The sequence below is a fragment of the Terrapene carolina genome, unplaced genomic scaffold, assembly GCF_002925995.2.
Source record: "Terrapene carolina triunguis isolate 2854851 unplaced genomic scaffold, T_m_triunguis-2.0 Scaffold132, whole genome shotgun sequence".
NCBI classification, from domain to species: Eukaryota; Metazoa; Chordata; order Testudines; family Emydidae; genus Terrapene; species Terrapene triunguis.
Window position 1 is genome coordinate 12354070 of NW_020664483.1, and position 20628 is coordinate 12374697.

The window sequence follows — 20628 nt, forward strand, 5'->3', positions numbered from 1 at the left end:
TCTGACAAAGCTCATCTAAACAGGATCGCCTTAGGTGGTGTGACTAGTGGTGAGCATAAGTTTTTGGCTAAAACGTCTTTGTTAAAAAAAATACAAAAACATTTACATGGTTTGTTTCAACATTTTTGAAACAGTCTCAGTTTTTATGGTTCAAAACAACTTTTCATTTTGAAAGTTCCTTTACACTTTTTTTTTTTTTAAATCTAAAACCTTTAAAACTGGTCAAAATTGAAGTGGAACGTTTCATCTAACCCCTCAATAAAAAATTTTCAATGTTTTCAATTAACTGAAAATTCAGAAAAAGAATATTTCTGGGATTACCCAAAACAATCGTAGTTGGTTTTTTAAAGATTTTTTGGAATTGCTAGCAAACCAAAAAATCCATTATTCGCCCAGCTCCCGTGGTGAGATTGAATAAAACAATACCATTGGCATCTCGACATGAACACGTCTTGTGCAGTGAGCTGGGGTGTAAATTTACAGTTTTTCAGCATACAGCACAGTAAGTGTCCATGTAGACCCTACTGATGCACACTAAAAGTGACCAACTGCGGATTCAAACGGAAGACCTTGCTGTCCCCTTTTCCCACTCTGATCCATCCTTTTTGGCCTCCCAGCCTTTCAGAGTAAAATCTTCATGGTTTTAGGAAGAGACAACCCATGCCTGCCAATAGTGGGGTGGGGGGGAAGGGGGAGAGAGAGCAGAGGGCAGCCAGCTTCAGAAGTGTTACTGAGCATGCTGAGTCCGTCTGAGCATGCTCAGTACAAGCCAAGCAGCAAATCGGAGAGGGCACGTGACCCTGCATTCCCTCCCCTTCCACGGTGTGTCGCCTCTGGTTTTAGGTCTCTCAAGTGTTCTTCATGGCCTGGGTATGGCTCTCAGATTTCTTTGATATGCCTGGCTTATTATCAGGCCAAACACCCTTCTCCTCAGGGCTTGTTTGCACGTTCACTCAAGATTTTATTCAGTGCTGCACCTAAGCAGGGGGGAGGGATAGCTCAGTGGTTTGAGCATTGGCCTGCTAAACCCAGGGTTGTGAGTTCAATCCTTGAAGGGGCCACTTAGGGATCGGGGGCAAAAACAGTACTTGGTCCTGCTAGTGAAGGCAGGGGGCTGGACTCGATGACCTTGCAAGTTCCCCTTCCAGTTCTAGGAGATAGGATATCTCCATTAATTTTATTTTCTGTACTGTAGATTTCAGCCATGAGCTGCACTAGTTCAAACCCTGGGTGTGAACACTGTGATTTGCACTGGGGGCGTTTACAGCTGTTTCAAGCATGGACTGGCCCAACTGGTGCAAATAGCAGCTTTGCCTATATCGACCCGAGAGGTTTGCACTGGTGCAGCAGCTACACCAGTTGCTGGCCACAGACTACTGAAATGAATGCTAATCCCTAGTATAGACAACACCTCAGTTCTGGTTTGTTACACCTTTGTTTGTTATCCCCTTAAATCATCCTTTGAGGGAAGTTCCAGGCAAATGGGGACTTTTAACCCACATTTGCCACCCTCCCTCTAGCATATCCCAGTGACTGCGTGTTGCTGAGTCTTTGAGGAGGCTACTCACTTTCTTGTCCCTGAAAAAAAGTGTTAAAGTAGCAGATAGCTTATTGTCTGCTTTGCCTCTGATTCTTAGCCTTCCCTCGTAACATCAGTTCTGCTCTGTATCAAATGTGTTACTGACAGATTGAAACCAGTCTGCCACAACAACCCAGTAAGGCAGATATTATTATCCCTAACTTACAGGTGGTGGCTAAACTGAGAGACAGGGGTAATGTGATTTGACCACGACTATGTAGTGAGTCAGTGGAAGCGGGCAAAGGAATCGAGAAGTTCTCTAACATTATTCCAGTGGTTATTTTCAAGGAAACCTTGAGCAAGTGTTGAAAACTGTGACCAGCTGTTGGTTAAGTGATGATGCTCATCTGAAAGTCAGGATGGTGCTGGACAAACAATATTTTTTTAAATGTAAAAAGCTTAAATCAGTATTAAGGTTGTGAAATGACAATGGAACAGAGGGTTTAGTAAAAGGCAAATAAGATCAGAACTGACATGTCAGTTGTGTGGCCTTCTTTAGGCAGTGAAGGCAAATATATAGCGATGGCTAGAGACAGATAGAATAAGGTTAGTTAACTTTATCCTTCCTAATGAATGTTATGAGGACAAATATTCTGTTCACACAAACCTTTCCAGAAGTGTGGTTAATTTGTTATGCCCAAGTGGACACATTAAGTGAGCCCCTTTATCTTCATTAAAACTGATGAGGATAAAATTGCAAACTCTAGCATGATTATTCTGGCCTGATTCCTACAGTGTGTAAGCCTTCAAAGCATTAAAGAGCATGAATGGCTGTACCATGGTCATGTTATGCTTTGGCCTCACTGCACTAACTAACCTGAGCCATCTTCACCTCTGCTTCAGGAAATTTAAAAATAACAGCATTCCATTAGCAGCAGCAAAAGAGCGAAAAACGCCCTCATTTAAGGGGGAATTAGAGAAATTTGTTTTCTGTTGCCAGAGAGAATGTCACAAACCCTGCAATCAGAGTGCAAAATAGCTCTTTAACCTTTGCCAAACATTACTTCCTGTCCCTCATTTGTAAGATTAAAATATCTAGTTAATTTGTGAAGCATTTTTTCTAGTAACATTTACAAGAATTTTAATTAACATTGTCTTCATTGGAAAGAGGTACGGCTTTGTCGTTTCCTGATAGCCTACAGTGCATGCCTCTCTGCGTCTGTGACTTTGCTTCTTAGACTCCCGAGGACAGCATTCGGAGAAGGCTTGTTATTTAAGTCACCAGTCCAAATTAGGCTAAACAAAAGTTAAAGGGTATGTAATGCATGAAGACAACCTATTCCAGCCCAGATCAGGTCAATAGGAGAGAGGCACCAGAATACCATTGAGAATATGGACTTCCTTCTCCATTCTGGGGCTGCATAGGTAAAATTTTGCTGCTGCTGCTTCTAAAGGAGAGAAAAGAGCTTACGTTCCTAACGCAGTCTTTCACACTCTTCATACTGCCAAGGGCATGTGGCCTTGTCTACACTAGAAATGTTGTACTTAAATCGATGTAAAATCCATCTAATTAAGCCAGTGCAAACTGCAAATGCAGACATACAAAACTGATTTAATAAGGGTTAAATAGGTTTAAATGTGTCTACACTAGGGGTTTGCACTGGTTTAGTTAGACTGATTTTAAACCTGTTTCACTAAACTCAGTGTTTCTAGTTTAGACAAGACTAGCACAGATGTCTGTCCACTGTATGGCCCATTTTAGATCAAAAGCTGCAAGAATTAAGGACATACATTAAGGCTGAAATGAAAAGAATCAAAGAACCCTTTACACAGCATAGGGGGCTACATCCTAACATAACATCATTGAGTTCAGTGGAGCCACTCTGATTTACACCAGCTGAGGATCCGGTCCAGTGTATCTCAAGGTGCTTCAGGTAGAAGTACCTTGGATAGTACTCCCTTCTCTTCATGTGTCATTATATAACGCCTGCATCTGTAACTTTCACTCCATGCATCTGAAGAAGTGAGGTTTTTTACCCACGAAAGCTTATGCCCAAATAAATCTGTTAGTCTTTAAGGTGCCACCAGACTCCTTGTTGTTCAGGTAGAACAATGAGTTCATAGGTGAATGTCGGGGGGGGGGGGGCGGGGGGAAAAGGGTTCGCCTTCCTCTGCAGCATGGGGCACAGGTCACTTGCAGGGCTACCAAATGAGACACTCCGGTAAGCACAAGGGCTGCTGTTGTGTGTGGCTCTTGGATACACGTGTAAAGATGAGAGGCTTCTTGCGCCCCTTTCTTTACGTCCCTGTAGAGTTGCTGGCTGGGGCTCGACCCTCTCCGGGGTGGCGGGGAGCCACACCGGCTCACTACACACTGCTGAGGTTTGGGGAATTAGTCCGGCCGCAGGAGTCTTTCCTGGCGGCCCATGCGGAGGCAGAAATAAGTACAATTATGTCAGGGCCCTAGGTCAGGGCGGGGCAGTAATAAGTCAGGAGCTCAGGCCCTCAGGTAGGGGCTGAGTAATAACAGTAGCCCCAAGCCTCCAAAAGGCTTGGGAGAGGGGGAGACTGCCACCCACGGGTTGGGTGGCAGGGGGGACGCAGGCCTGCCCACTCCACTGCGTCCCAGCCCGGGCCCTAGCAGCGGCAGAAGACCCACTGCTGTGTCAGTGCAGATCCTGGAGGCAACACACTGACATGGGCTCTGGCAGTGCTGCAGCCAGACTAGGGTCGGCTGCCCCCGGGCTACTTCCTGACTCCCCCTCTTGTGGTACCTGAGTCACGGTGGTGTCCTCCGGGGGGTCCAGCACCATGGGTTCCTCGGGGTAGTGGTCGAGGTAGTGGCAGGTCCGGCAACTCCTCCGGGTAGTGGGCGCAGGGCAGGGCAGGGCAGGGCAGGCCAGTCCTGGTGGGCACCTTGGGCTGCGGGGGTTTCCCAGTCACAGGCTAGGCTGGAGACGTCTGGCTTCCCCGGTGGCTGGTCCCCTAGTGAGGTCTGAGGGCGAGCCTTTATACTTCCGGGTCGCCGCCTGACCCTCTGAGGGGCAGGCTCCGAGCTCCCTAGCTCTGCCCACTCCAGCCTCCGGATGGGCTTGTCCTTCTCCGGGGCGGCGGGGAGCCACACCGCCTCACTACAGTCCCCCTCCCCTTACACAGCCATGCAGGGACAGCGACAACTGAGCTCTCAGCTGTCCGCATGAGAGTTGAAACCACCTGCTTTAAACACAGTTATTGCTGGCATGGTTCTAGCACACTTTCTTCTGACCAGTGAGCGCTGTGGATCATGCTGACCCTACAATGTTATAGAGACTAACCTTCTCTAGCCATTAATCTGTATCCTTTGGACAAGAGGAAATTTAAGAGGGGACAGTACTGAACTATGCAAAACTGAAGGGAACCAATAAGTTCTATGCTAACAGGTATTGAAACTAGTATCACATTTATATAGTGGGATACAGAGAAGGGCAACAAAAATGATGAAGGGTACGGAACAGCTTCCATATGAAGAAAGATTAAAATGACTGGGACTTTTCAGGTTGGAATGGAGATGACTAAGGGGGATCTGATGGAGGTCTGTAAAATCATGAGCAGAGTGCAGAACGTGAATAAGGAAGTGTTATTTACCCTTTCACATAAACAAGAGCCAGGGCGTCATGCAATGACATTAATAGGCGGCAGGTTTAAAAACAAACAAAAGGAAGTACTTATTCACACAACAGACAGACAGCCTATGGAACTCATTGCCAGTTGTTGTGAAGGCCAAAACTATAACTGGGTTCAAAAAAGAATTAGATAAGTTCATGGAGGACAGGTTCATCAATGGTCAGAGATGAAACCCATGCTCTGTGTGTCCCCAGGCTCTGACTGCCAGAAACTGGGAGTAGATGACAGGGGATGGATCCCCAATGATTTCCTTGTTCTGTTCATTTCCTCTCTGAAGCACATTGTCCACTGTCAGAAGACATGATACTGGGCTAGATGGACCAGTATGGTTGTTCTTATGTTATTGGATCAACTTCTATTAATGAAAAAACAAAGTTTCCAGCTAATACAACCAGACTTGGCATTCAGAGTATCACAACTAAATCATATCTATGATATTTATATGCCAGTCACCATGGGCCGAATTGTGAGTCTCTTATTCACACTGGTGAAGTTACTCACACAAGTAGTTCCACTGAAGCCAATGGGATTATTTGTGGCAGTAATTGCTCACTAATGGAAGGAAGGGATTCTCAATTGAGGCACCAAAATATAGAACTAAGAGTGACATAGAATATAATCAAAATGCTTCCTCGCTCTCTCAGGTCTTGGGCTGCTGCTAAATGGAGATTTCTTCTCCTCCTCCCACACTGTCTCCCTCATAGGTACTGACTCTGTGGGTGCTCCGAGGCTAAAGCACCCACTGGGGAAAAATGGTGGGTGCTGAGCACACACCAGAAGCCCCTCATAAGCTCCACCTCTTCCTGGGAAATACTGGTTAAATAAATTCAGTGCAAATGAACCAATACCGTTGTCTTCTCTAAGACTCCCCACTGAATGGATCCTTCTTACACATGACCAAACTCCTAAATCACAAATCACTTCTCTCCCTGAGCCTCAGTTTTCCCATCTGTAAAATGGGCATGGTGATATTTACCTCCTTTGTAAAGTGTTTTGAGATCTGTGGATGAAAAGTGTTATATGCATGCTAGGCATTACTATTAACTGTTGTTATTAATGGTTGAAGCAGGATGCATTCAGTACACAAACATTTGTTTGCTTATAGCCAATGGGGCCCATTGACTGAGAAAAGGGATTTCAGTGATGCGTGAATCAGGTGCATAAAACACCAATATGGTAAGGTTCTCTCAGGAACCCCTGAGTCTCTGTCTGGTGAGGCTGTGTAGTCTGCTCTAATTAAACAGCAATTGGCTGTTAACCAGATCTCTCCGTTTCATTGCTCCTGACTGGAATGAGGAAGGCAGAATCAATCAGTCCCCCTGTCCTGAAATCTCTCTCCACAAGGTCCTTGCTAGCAGTAGCACTTGGACTTAGAGTCTGCAGAGGATGATTTTAGGAGTTCTCGTCTCTGACTCTCCTGTCTAGAGGGTTACCTGTCTCCAGCTTATTTTTTCTTTTCCCCTCCCCCTCAGGGAAATGTTGTGGTTCAAAAAGTCTCTAGTAATCTTTCCTAGCCAGGACTGGCTACTCTCTAAAGAGGTGTGGTCTTGTTCCTATAGTTATTAGAGCCAGAAAACTTTAGGGGGCTTTTTGTTCTGGATTCACTGTTTCACAGGGACGGTGCTGTGTAAAGGAAAACCCGGTGTGAGAGAATATAACATAGACAGACACACACATAATGTTTTTTGAGAATATATAAATTCATTTTGGTGGAATTTTGGCACTTTATAATTTCGCCAAGCTGTAGGGAATAAGTTTGTGCCCTATAGGGTCCCACATGTGTGGTCTCCAGTAAGCTGTCCCTGATATGTCTGGGCCAAGTGTGTCAAAATCTGTGGATAGGTGAAGTAGAATGACACTGAATATTTGTCCTCTGGACATAGTCATAAAGAGACCATCCATCAGTACTAACGAGACCATCTCTGTGGGGTGGACCCCCCGAATCCTGTTTGTGAGGGGTACAGGATTCTGCCAGAGGCTAAAGCGGTGCTGCGTGAGTGTGGGTCATTGCCACTTTTCACAGGATTTTTCCTAGGAAAAGGAGGTTAGAGATTCAACAAGTAATTTGTGAGATTGTTGGCATGCAATGTTGATATCTTGAGGACTGTCTGGCCTATCGCATGCTTCAGGAATGTAGGCAGTTGCCGTCTCTTCCTTTGGCTTGGCTTGCTCCTACATTCCTCTGGGCCTGTGTTCCACATGTTCTACATGCTGCCAAACCAGGAAAACTTTTAAATGATCAATTTTGGAGGAAAGGATAATTACCAGCTTTTAGCTTGCCCACTAACATCAATACTATCAAAGAAGGCTTAAATGCATGCTCCCTTTCCTGAGGAATTACTACCCTGTAACGCAATACCTTTGGTTTATATCGATCCACTCAGGGAGGATTATGCACAGCTGTTGACAGATAAGATTGAAAATATGAAACAGGCCTCTCTAACTGCTGGTATCATACAAAGCAGTTATTGAATAGCAATCTAAACATTCAGGCTGCTCCACTCAGATAACCTAATCTTTTCCTGCGTTAACACCTACACATTGAAAGGAATCAATTACGCCCATCAGTCTATATAGATTGGGTGCTGCATTTTGGAAGCTTATTCTTGTTCCTTCATTATCAGGTGATCGATAAATCCTTTTACTAAGTGCATTTTCTGGTTACACAATACAAAACCATCATATAAGTTTGGCTTTTAGCTGATGCTCATTTTTTAGTATTATGAATTAATTACATAAATTAGCTCTCAAAGACAGAAATCCAATCTGTCCTTTACCAAATGGAATCTGTATATATATTCTCCCCCACCCCCATCATTATTTGTACTGCTAATAAGAAACAAGAAAACTAACAATAACAAAACAAAAGTCAGACATCAATATTTTATGTTTTCATTTTCCCTGTGTTAATTGTTACTCTTCATTTATTAATAAGCGGAAGTGGAATTGCTATAGCAACTGTAGCATCTCATTAGGGAATTTACAGACAAAATGCAACATGGAATATATAGGACTAGATTGTAGCATTTAGCCACACAGATCTGAATAAGAGGGTGGTGCAGATTGCATCAGAGAGAGTTCCAGGAGAGAATGTACCCGTTGGCATTCCAGAAAACACAAGAGGAGTGAGCACAATGCTCCAGTCTTTGGGATGGTCATAGCACAGTGGTTTGCAACCTTTTTTTCATTTGCAGACCCCTAAAAAATTTCAAATGGAGGTACGGACCCCTTGGGAAATCAGACACAGTCTGCAGACTCCCAGGGATCTGCAGATCACAGGTTGAAAACCATTGTTCTATGGTAACGACAACCTTTCGCACACCTTTAGACATAGTCCACAGACCCCCAGAGGTCCACGGACCACAGGTTGAAAACCACTGGTCTAGCATGCTCCCCTTTCCCTATCTTCCTTCCTGCTTCCTTTGAAATGATTTGTAATTGTCTCTGGCTCTTAGTTAGGCTCCTTGAACCCTTCCTCCAGTCCTGATCCCCCATCCAGGAGCCAAGGACAATCAAGTCCATAGGAAGAACATAAATCCTGCATATCTCCTCAGCCCACTTCTAAAATCAGTTGTGAGGATGAAAAATTCTGCTTTGGCTGCTGCCAGAGATTGGAGTGTGGAGGTAAGGCTGGGCAAAAGTAGGTTGAGTTTTCTGCTGAAACTTTTTTTTTAAACTAGACAATTGAGTTTTTGACAAAATGAACAGTTTCAGAGAAAGTGTCTGCTTTCCTTGAAAATTTTTGATTGGAAAACCAAAAGTTGAAATTTTTTGGCCAAACACTGATGGTGATCAGCAGGTTTCAGCCCAAAAATTTTCATTTGCCAAAAAAAATCGTTGGGTTCCATTTTTTCAAATTTCAAAATGTCCCACTGAAAATTTTTATGATAGCAATTTGTTTGTTTTTGTCAGTTTTCTGCAGAAGGTTAGATAGATAGATATTCATTCTGAACATTCTGATCAGGTCTGTCTGGATGGTTTGCTATATTATGCTCATTACACTATTGCCACCTCCAAACATTTAGAACTCAGAGTCAGACTTCAAAAAATCCTGAACTTGGCTTAAAAAACAATTTTTTGAATTGTAAATTTTGGTAGGTATTTGCCTTTGAGTTTCTGAGCCTTTCAGGTGCACTTGGATCATTTTTACAAGCTTTTCTCTGCAACCACTGGACTAGAAAAAATGAGATTCTCAGTAATCATTCATCTGCAAGAACTGGGGCTTTTAGAAAATCACCAAATAATATACTATTTGTGATAAAATAGCAAGAATAGGCAACACTAACAGAGAGGCTGGAGTTGAAGAGCTTTCTACCTGGGGAAACAGACCCTGAAAGTTCTCCATTAATTCCACCTTTTAACTGACCAAAATGTCCACATCCACTGGAACAAATTTGTATTTACAAACAAAAGCATTCCCTCAGCGTCTCTGCCAGAAGATGGTTAAGGGGGAGGGAAATGTGGTGGTAGGAGAAATGGAGATAAAGGAACAGGGTTGCAAACATATTTCTTAACTGTCTTTCTTTCTCTGTGGTGTGGCATGTTCTGCAGAGAGATCTGCACCAGCTCATGTGCAAATTTGCGATTTGGCCAGGGGCTGTTCACTGTAATTTCTTTTCTGCTGGCTGGCCAGTGAGAGATTTTGGGATGAATTACCCACAATTTTCCAGCAGTTTGCATTCATTTTTCTCCCTCACATTCTCTTTTTTCAGCTGTAGTCTCTCTACGGTGAGTTAGAACAACAGATGTAAAATCTGGGATATTTTCCAAATTGTGGTGGGTTTCCCCATCCTCCACAAGTGAGATGCTCAGTGCTGGCAGCATTAAGCTAATGTCCTATGTGTAACAAGGCCATCAAGTGCACTGAGGATGCACTTGGAATACGTGCTGGATAGTAGCTATCTCAGATGCTGTGGAGTAGAACTATTTATTCCAAAGCTTTTTCTTGGATTTAGATAAGAAATCTTCCTTGACAGCTGCAGAAATTAGTCTGCCTGTAAAGCCCTGCCCTACTTTAAGCTAGTGAAAACTAATTATCTCCGTTGCATTCAGCAGTAGCATAAGAACCCTTAAGGGTCTGATTCTGTGAAATGCTGAACAGCCTTGTGACAGAACGTTACTCCCATGTCTACACCCTACAGACTATTGTAATAATCTTTGTACAAAGTATGCCTTGTGAGGCATCATCTGAAAACCCATTATTTGCTGGTCATTACTGTCCTGATAAAACGTGTGTGGCAACATTGTCTGTGAAGTTACAAGATTCCACTGTATGTTGTTATTAACACACGTGGTTGGCAGACAGGTCTGTCTCAAACAAAGGAATGTGAGCTCTGCTTAATTTGCATTTAAGCAGTAAACAGAATCATCAAGCAGGAAGGGAAACAAAAGAAGCGCCAATAGGCGACTTTAGCGTGATGTTCATTTTGAACCTTGAAGGTGACACAATCACTCTCTGGATCAACTTTGCCTGGGTAGTTATTTATCTGTGTACTTTTCTGCCATCCCCTTTAATGTGTTTTGTCATTTTTGCTTCCACACGAACTTTTCTTTTCCAAGTTAGAGCTGCCTGTGATTGATAAAGTGCCTGGTAGCACTAATGTCATGTCTCATTTCTTGATGGGCCATTGTAAACGGAAGGTTAAGTGAAAGTAAGAGAGGAACCTGCTGGGGGCTTTTTCCCGACACAGCACTAATGCACAGTGTTGTACAAGGTAAATAGCGAGCAGGAAAGAGGAGGCAGGGGGTATATAAACTGAATTAAGGAGTGTGGTGCTCGGAGAGCGGTATCCAGCTACCTGCCTCCTGCATGCTCAGTGTCACACTTCAGCCCATGAGTCCTCAGGCACACCCACTCTCTGCCTGGCTAACCCACACCCCAATATTTAGGACTAGAGAATGGGTTTGCGTTGGGCTTGAACTTTACTTCTGCTCATTGAAGAGCATTGTAATTAAGGCCTGATGTAAAGACCACTGAAGTCATTCATTGAAGTCAGTCTCTTCATTGACTTCAGATCAAGGCCTTAATGCTTAACCTCAGCACATTTGCGCTGGAGCACAAAAATCTTGCAGACCCGTCTGTGCACTTGTGCAAGGACTTAAGACTTGTCCTGAGTGGATGTAGGTCTGCTTTTGCTATACTGCACCCCTCCTGGAAGCTTTGTGTTGTTCCATAAGCTTCTCAAGCACTGAAGGGAGACAGCTGGAGCTCTCTTTAGAGGGGAGCAGTGATTGTTTTTATGGAGGGGGTCTGGTGGCTGTCCCCCAAGTTGTGCAGATGGTCAAGGCAATTGGAATCATCCCCCTAGGTCTGGAGTCCTCTACTCAAAAGGCCTATCCCACAATGCTGCTCCATTCTGTTGGAGTTCTGCTGCCATTGGGTGTCTATTTCCCTCCTCCTCCGATGCAGTACAGTAGCAGGTTTTACCAGCATTAACTCCTTTGTGCAGGGCTGGATTATGTATAGGCCAGTGTGATGACTTGGGGCTTTGTCTCCACAATTTAAGAATTCTGGATGCTACTGAGAAGTTGATGACGTGCTGCGTCATGAGTGCCTTTGTGCATGTGGATCCACCACTGTCAGCAGATGCTGTAGCAGGTACACACCATCTCAGCATACAGTGGGGTGGTACTTGGGATTCAGTGACCCTCGTCAGGTGTAAACTATGGATGAGTGCATCCTTAGGAAACCAATTTAGCTGACTTCTGTGAAGGGAGGGGAGGAGGATGGAGCAGTGGAAAGCTACCCCAAAGACAGAACAGTGGCAGCCAGGTGAGCAAGAGGAGTTTAAATAGTGAGCCACACAGGAATAGAGGAGCCAGGCAGGGAGAGCAAATGTGGGGCAGGACAGAGCACGGTCGCACAAGCTGGGTAAGGTCCCCAGGAGGAGGGTAGGTCACCCAGCATGGAGCTGTCTGCATGAGGCAGGGGGGAGACAGATGGACTCACAAGGGAAGGGTAAGATAGAGAGGAATGTTTGTTGTTTTGTATAATCCATACTCTTCTGTGCTTTGGGTGATTAAGTAACAGAGTATTAACGTTTTAGACAGCATGTTGCATGCTTCACGGCTGCTTCATACTCCTGAGAGAGTAAAACTGTAAACCAGAAGCTTCACACTTTTGGGGTGGAGATCTGGGAGGGGGTGGTTTAAGTGATTGGGGTAGCTCAGGGGTCAGTGCAGCTCCTGGGGGCCTAGGGCAGGTGGGCTGAGGAGCCCCATTTCTGAGAGGGGGTAGCAGACGGAGTCAGTGCCCAGGAAACGTGCCAGAGACACCATGGAGGGAACCAGTGAGGATTCAGAAACTTGAATCCAGAGCAGCAGAGGCTAGGATCCCCCTCCCTGAAGTCCTAGTGGGCGGCCAGGAAGGGGCACTTGCTAGGATCTGTGACAGCCAGTACCTAGGGCCCCAGGTCCTGGAGTCATGTGATTACATCAGAATTCCAGCTTTCATTTTTTTAAAGAATGTATGTTTCCATTCTTGTGCGGCAAAGTTTGAAAATGTGACTTGATTGTAACTAATGCACAGACTTCTGCTCCAGTCTGCTGAAAACCAGATACAATAGCTTAGAGAGGGACTAAGTGGGATGTTAACCCAAAGACCCACAGCTCTGGAGGACTGCCTCAACCCCACATTGCATGCAAGGAGGTGAGGAGTGCAGCAGGGCTTACCCAATACACCCAAACAGATACACCTCAGCTGCTGGGGTAAGTACTGAGGAGGGCCCCGTGCTGCCACTCCAGCCGCTGTCGGGAGAGGTGCCCTGACTCCTCATGAGTGAAGAGAGACCTCTGCTGCCATTCACAGGGGAGAGACGGGGCCCATTGATGTTTCCTCTGCATCTCTGGTAGGAGAAGGGGCCGCAGGCCACTGCTGCTCCAACTGAGGCACAGGACCATAGAGGGGGTGGCCCACAAGGGCTACCATATTGTGGTGTATGAAGGCTCCTGGATTGCCTTAATCTGACCTTGCCCTCATGAACTGCTGTCTGGGAATCCACAGGGTTCTGATGGGAGCATGCTGCTGGTGGGCAGGTCCCTTGCTCTATTGTGCTTCATCCTTTGCTTTATCCCCTAATTCATAGGACCCCCTCAACTGCATTCAGTAGGTTCCAGGATTAGGACACTAGCCTTGGCCTGGAGAGAACAGGGTTCAAGTCCCGTTTCTACCACCAACATCCCGTGTGATCCCGTACATCACTTAGACACACATTTTTACAGGTAGTTAGGCACCGATGCAGTCAGTGTTGCAGCGCCTCATTGATTGAGGAACCTAAATCTCATTTTCAAAAGTGATTTAGTTGCTTAAGAGCCTAAATCCCATCAACTCTCAATGAGATCTTGGCACCTCAGTCCCTTCTGAATATGAGATCAAGTTTCCTCAATCAGTCAGGCATTGCAACGCTGGGCACAGCAATGCCCAAGTAGCATTAAAAATCTGGACCTGGATCTCTCTGTGCCTCATTTCCTCATCAGTGAAATGGGGGTAATAGCACAGCCCTATCTAACACGACTTGGCTGCCCAAGAAAATTTGTCCAGATTATACGCCTTTTTCATGACAGCATGACAGGCGAAGTATTGTCTGATGGAGCCACATCAGCCCCCTTTAACATCACCAACGGCGTGAAACAAGGATGTGTTCTCGCTCCTGTCCTATTTAATCTGTTCTTTGCATGTGTCCTTAACCATGCACTGAAAGATCTGGACCGAGGTATATACTTGAAATACCGGCACGATGGTTCACTTTTTGACCTCTGTCGCCTGAATGCAAAGACTAAGACAGTGCAGAAACTCCTTCTTGAGGCACTCTTTGCTGACGACTGTGCCCTCATGGCTCACACTGAAAATGATCTTCAGCACATTGTCAACAAGTTTGCTGAGGCCTCGCAACTTTTCGGACTAACTATCAGCCTCGGAAAGACAGAAGTTCTCCATTAACCTGCACCCGGATCAAATGCTTCTGTCCCGAGTATCTCCATCGATGGCACTCAGCTGAAAGTAGTGGAGAACTTTAAATATCTGGGTAGTGTCATATCCAGTGATGGATCACTGGATAATGAGATCAATGCACGAATATCCAAAGCAAGCCAGGCACTTGGCTGTCTGCGTGTCAAAGTTTTAAATCATCACAACATCCGGATGTCAACAAAACTGCTTGTGTACAGAGCTGTTGTTCTTTCATCTCTTTTGTACGGGTGCGAAACATGGACACTATATAGGCGTCACATCAAGCAGCTCGAAGAATTTCACATGCGCTGCCTCCATAACATCATGAAGATCCGCTGGCAAGACAAAGTGCCCAATCTCGAGGTCCTCGAGAGAGCCCAGATGACAAGCATCAAAATGATGATCATGAAGTCACAGCTACATTGGACTGGTCATGTCAGCCACATGGATGCCAACAGCATCCCCCGCCAGCTTCTGTATGGTGAGCTCTCCCAGGGCATCCGGCATATAGGTTGTCCACGGAAATGTTACAAGGACACCATCAAAGCCAATCTGCACTACAGCAGTATCAAACCTAGGGACCTTGAGGATGCCGCCAGCGACAGAACACAGCGGCGTGCAACAGTCAGAAATACCTGCATCGCCTTTGAGGAAGACCGCTGCCAGCGTCTACAAGAGGCACGCGAACGACGTCACAGAGCATCAGCAGCGCACAATCCACTGACCGCGAACTTCCCATGCACCATCTGCAGCAAAATGTGCACCTCTAGAATTGGCTTGTATAGCCATCAGAGGGCACACCATAAGACCAACAACTGATGATCTGCACAGATTTGTCATCATCGGATCGATGGACTACGAAGAATCTTACAAGGGTGTTGTGAGGAAAAATATGTTAAGGATTGTGTGGCACTCAGCACTAGGGTGATGGGGGCCAGATAAGTACCTGCGTTAGATAGGAGCATCTTTGGGCTTGGGTGGGACGCAGGGAGCATGATTCTGCCAGTTCCTCTCCCTGTGTGTGCTAATTCCTGCTCCTGTACTCCCCTCTTAGCCACATAGTGAGGAGAGCCTAGAGGCCTGTAGCATCTTTTCCTTGCTGTAGTGTTTATGTGGCTGCGTAATGCCACTAACACAGACAAGCCGCAAAGATGGTGGTTTCAGTTTTTGTAAATAGCTGGGCAAATGAATTGCAGTTTTTACTCACTGATTTGTGCCTCCTTGTCTCCTTGTGGAATGTCCCATGGCACCACCTGACTCCCCTGAGTTTGCTCCTTCAGATTGACTCCACACACTGTTTTGTGAGGGGTTGTTTGCTGCAGGTATGTGATTATTCAATGCTCCCAAGCTAGGCTGTGTAGCTCAGGTGTGACTGGTCACATAAATCACATGGCATTGTTTCTCTTCCCTGACTGGTGAGCCTACTTAAGACACCTGATCCAACTCAGAGTGAAATCAGATGAAAGACTTCTGTTGATATCAGTGAAATCTGGAGTAGGCCCATAATCAGAAAAGGGACTTGAAGCCGTTACTGTGAGGCTTTCAGGGTCTCAGGAATAGGGTGTAGTTTGATGCTGCTACTCAGTAAAATATAAAATATTCCAAGTGCAATGTATTTAGTGCACTGCACTCTTCTTTTATTTATTACTGTACATCTGTGTTTCAAAGGTATAACTACAGGTAAGTACACAATGAAATATGTAGTTTAGTAACAGAATATACCGGGAATTACAGATAAATGGCATATAGGCCGTAACTAAGGTGCTGCCTGAAAGTAACTGCATTCATGGGTGCATACCTAGTTGGGAAAGGCACAAGCAGCTACTGGTGTGACTCATTTATTGCCTCTATGGCAGGACACTGGTGAAGGATTTAGGGAACCTTTCTCTCTGCTGTGTTAATAGTGTCCCACCCTTGCTGTAAAACGTGTTAGGCCCCCACTTTCTGCTGGTTTTGTTTGACTTTTGTTGCAGGTGGAGCCCAGGTGTTTGGACTGCCGGGGGCTGTACGGGTGACTAGCACTTGGCAGCGATGGCAGCAGCAGCAGAACCTGTCTCACTTGGCCCAGCAGGAGTACTGGTACAAGGAAGCATCTCAGCCTCATGGTCAGTGATGAAATCCAGCTGACCGTGGGACAAGTCCCACTGCTGACCCAAGGCGGCCGCCTTCTCATCTGAAACCCACTCCCCATCTCCCACAACCTGCTCACGCACTCCAGTAACAATCATCCAGCAGCAAACAGCAGTGCTCGGGTGTGACATACTGCCATCAAAGGCAGTTGGAAAGGCCTCCACATCCCCTTCCTGCCCCTTCCCTCCCTTGCTGCTGGTTTCCAGGCCCCCTTCCCAGCATCTGTTGCCTGGTGACAGCCTCACTTCTAAGGCTGTGCCATCTCCTCCTCTCTTTCACACGGTAGAAGTAGTTGGTGTGCAAATCATGGTGCCAAAGTTGGAGGTGGCCTCAGTGCTGGCATGTGATTGCCTGTCTAATCACACCATCAGATTCCTGGCAAGTGAATGGCCCCTGAGACCCTGATGTAAGTCAGAAATCCTGCTACATCACATAGCAGCTGCTATGGGACCCCGCTCATCTGCTGCTGGTCTCTTTCTCTCTACACTGCAACTCGCGTTTATTCGTCTCTCTCTGTCCCTGTCTCCTCCCTACACTTCACCCACCTGCAAAGAGATTCTGGTCAGCCTTTTATTAAGGGTACATTTATAAAGAGTGAATAAAGAGTTAATAAATGATGCCTAGATGTTATAAGACATGAGCAGCATGTGTCATAGCTGATTCTGTAGCACCTTCTGCTGATGTACTTCTATGTTTATAATAAACCTTTTAGATTCTATAACAATTGCTTGCCCATTTATTAAAACATCTATGAATTCTTCATTAACCCTGTATAAACAGTTTCTAAATTTTCCCTTAATAGCATAACTTGTGATGCAATGTGGGGTTTTTTTTGTAAAGATATCTAGTACAAATATATTTGACTGCAAATTTTAAACTCCTGAGTATTTGAGAGTAGACATTCACTCCTTGCCAGACTGGATTGCTTAGCAAACTCAAAAGGGGATGAGTATAGGTGAAGCAAATTCATTTTTACATTTGAGCAAGAAGAAAATATCTTGCTGTATTCACCCTACTGTATTGGTAACCTTCTTTAAAAGGCCTGCCATTAGAATCGTTCTTCCCTCCCCAAGCCCTGTAAATGGAGTCTCTGGACCTGCTATCTCTTGGAAAATGCTGACTTTTAAAATGACAACCATTGTAACATCCTCTAAGGCTTTATCTATACACACAAGTCCAGTAACCAAATCAAGCTCAACTGATGTGAGCCATAAACCTATTCATGTGTTTCCATGTGGGGAGTTGCACTGATTTAACTAAATGGATTTTTTTAAATGATTTCAGTTAAACTGGTGCAACTTTTGTGTGCAGACCAGGCCTTAGTCACAAACCCACATCTTTATCAGAACCCGGGCGGCCAATCCAAGTGGTTAATGCTTGACCTCCTTAAAGCCCTGAGGTATGATAGTGTGGTCTGAGGGGGAACTCAATTATTGCCTGAGTGACACTGGTATAGATTTTAATACCGTTTGCTTAAACTTGCCAAACAGGAAAGGCTAAATCACATTATTACCCAAGTCAACAAGCTGGAATTTTTTAGCCTTTTCCTATTGCTTTTGGCACTGGGTGTATGAACTACTAAATCAAACACATCATACACAAATTAGTAAAATGCATTATAACAAAAAGTGAAGTTTAACAACATGCAGCAGCTTGCCAAGATTTTTAATAAATTCCTTTCAGTCTATGTCCTTATATGTTTCAAACTGGAGGAGCAGTTATAAAAAGACTAGCTTAGAGCACAGAAGGAAAATCCCCAGTGAAGTTGGCAATGCAGAAAGGAATGTTTTCCTTCAGGTCTGTCTCCACCACTGACACTCTTACAAATTAAATTTGATTTGAGTTTTCACTACTGCTTAAATTAAATCACTGGAACAAAATAGCAACTGCAAACTCACTCCTCCCCCTGCCTGCTCCGAAGTCTCTCAAGATGTGAAACTCGGGGGGGGGGGGAGGGGGAGGAAGGGTAATACAAAATTCTAATTAAATGAATGGGGTCCCATTTCTCATTGACATGATATTTGGTTTTTAAAAAATGCTAGAAAATACTAGACATGGTTGAGAATTTTCTATCAGTTTTTTTGTGGGGGCGGGGAAATGCAAATTTTGGCCAAATCAAATTTTTTCACAGGAAAATTTTGAATTTGCCCAAATTTTCCAGTCTCCCACCAAGAATCTCTAAACTAAATGCTTTGTTTCAAGTTGGTTTGACCTGATTTGAAATATTTTGGTTTGTTGGACTGAACCACACTATTTGTCTGCCAATGGTGCCACAGTGCCTGATCAAAGTTGTAGTTTGGATGATTCACGCCCTGCAACCATCCCTTATGGGCCAGGCTCCTTGGCTGGACTTCATCTTCCAAAACACCATCAAAATTGTGTTTCGCCAGTGGCCAATGGATGTGTGTACAGGAGAAACAGAGACAGGATGTTAGATAAGGAAGGAAATAGCAGGGGAAGGTCACTGCCTTTCTCCCCACTCCTCACCTCCCCATCCATCTAGCTATCTAGCCATCTAATCTAATCTCTCTCTTTTTGAAGCAATGATGTCCCTTAACAAATACATTCCTCGGGAACTTTGGATATGTTGAATCACCAGATTGGAGACTGAGTTTTTTCTGAAGTTGGCCCATGACTGTGAAACTTGCTTCCACAGCAGAACAGAATGACCATGATTCTCGGTGCTCGCAGAACACTTTATCTTAACTTTCCCACTTCCCCCCAGAATTTAAGGAGGTAGTAGAATGGGTAGAAGGAGGTAAAAGACAGAAGGAAACAAACAAAACACCTGGTTAGTTGAAAGTAGGGAGGAAACCAGACTAGACAGGAAATGTGTTGATCTTAATAACTTGTGTTCCATAATTTTGTTAAGTGTGCCACATCTGAGGCCTGGTCTACACTAACCCCTCAAGTCGAAGTAAGGTACCCAACTTCAGCTACGTGAATAACGTAGCTGAAGTCGACATACCTTAGTTTGAACTTACCGCGGTTCAGACACGGTCCACACGCGGCAGGCAGGCTCCCCGTCGACTTCGCGGCACTCCTCTCGCTGAGCTGGAGTACCACAGTCGACGGCAAGCACTTCCTGGTTCGACTTATCGCGTCCAGACCAGACGTGATAAGTTGAACCCAGAACTTCGATCCTCAGCTGCCGAACTAGCGGCTGGGTGTAGACCAGCCCTGAGTCTTCTCTCACTTATACCAGTGTAGATCAGGAGGAACTCTGCTGAAGTCAATGTTGCTACATTGGTGTAAGTGAACAAGTCTCTACATTATGAAATATAAATGTGATAGACAGCAAAACCTGGGCTGGAGGCAGAGAGTCTACCGAGCACTGGAGAGGGATTAGGGAGGTGGTGAAGACAGTTATGGAGGAAGGGAGGTAACAGCAGAGATGGCCACGGGAGAGGAGTGCATTGCTGCACAATCTGAAAAAGGAATGCATGTCCTGCTATTAAGAAAGGACTAGAGTTCAGACCTACCAGCCAATGCTAAGTTTGTGGCCTGCTTGAAAAGATGAGAAATGTTTAAACTTAAGTAATAAGTGCTGAGAAGCAATCGGGCACACAGCTTTGAATCATGGGGCCAAATTCTTTGCTGACATAAATCAATACAGCTCCATTCAAGTCAATGGCGCTTCACCACCTTATAGAGAGTTTGCCAGAGAATTTGGCCCAGGACGTTTTAAAGATGCCTGTATGATTGCTAAAGCCATAAGGAAATATTTTGCCACGCTTTTTAGGAGAGCGGTACAACATAATCTACACAATGGAAAGTTGCATTGATTAGAACAATGTTTTAATCAGACAATTCCCATAAATTTGCATTTCTTAGAATATTGTATGCTAGCAGCTAAAAGGTTTTAGTGAGGGGTGCTCTTACGGTACATTAGTCAGGAATTCTTCTCTAATGCAAAGTACTATTATAGCTCTGAGAAACAGATAGATATTGTAGATGGTAAAAGAAAAAAAACTTTTTTTTTGAAGGCTTGGTTTGGCACGAACCCATTTCTTTGTGCCAAGTGTAACAGAGACTGAGCATTTACACATGAGAAATGCAAGTAGGTTAGCTGTCATGAAAGTTAAATGATTGTAAGTAAAGTTGTTTTACAGAGGAATACATGAAGCAGGAGGTTATCACTGCACCTCTTGTTCTTGCAGTGAATTAATGATTTGCCAGACATTTGGAATCTCTCAATGGCCATTATCCAGTGCCATATGCAGAGAAAGCTTACTACAAATGTTCAGTAAGGTACTGAAAATTGGTCTTTGAAAGCATGCATATACACACCCAATGCTGCACTTAGACAGTTAAGAAAATTAATTGTTTTGTCTTAAGTTGTCTAACAGTATAGTATAACATGAACTTC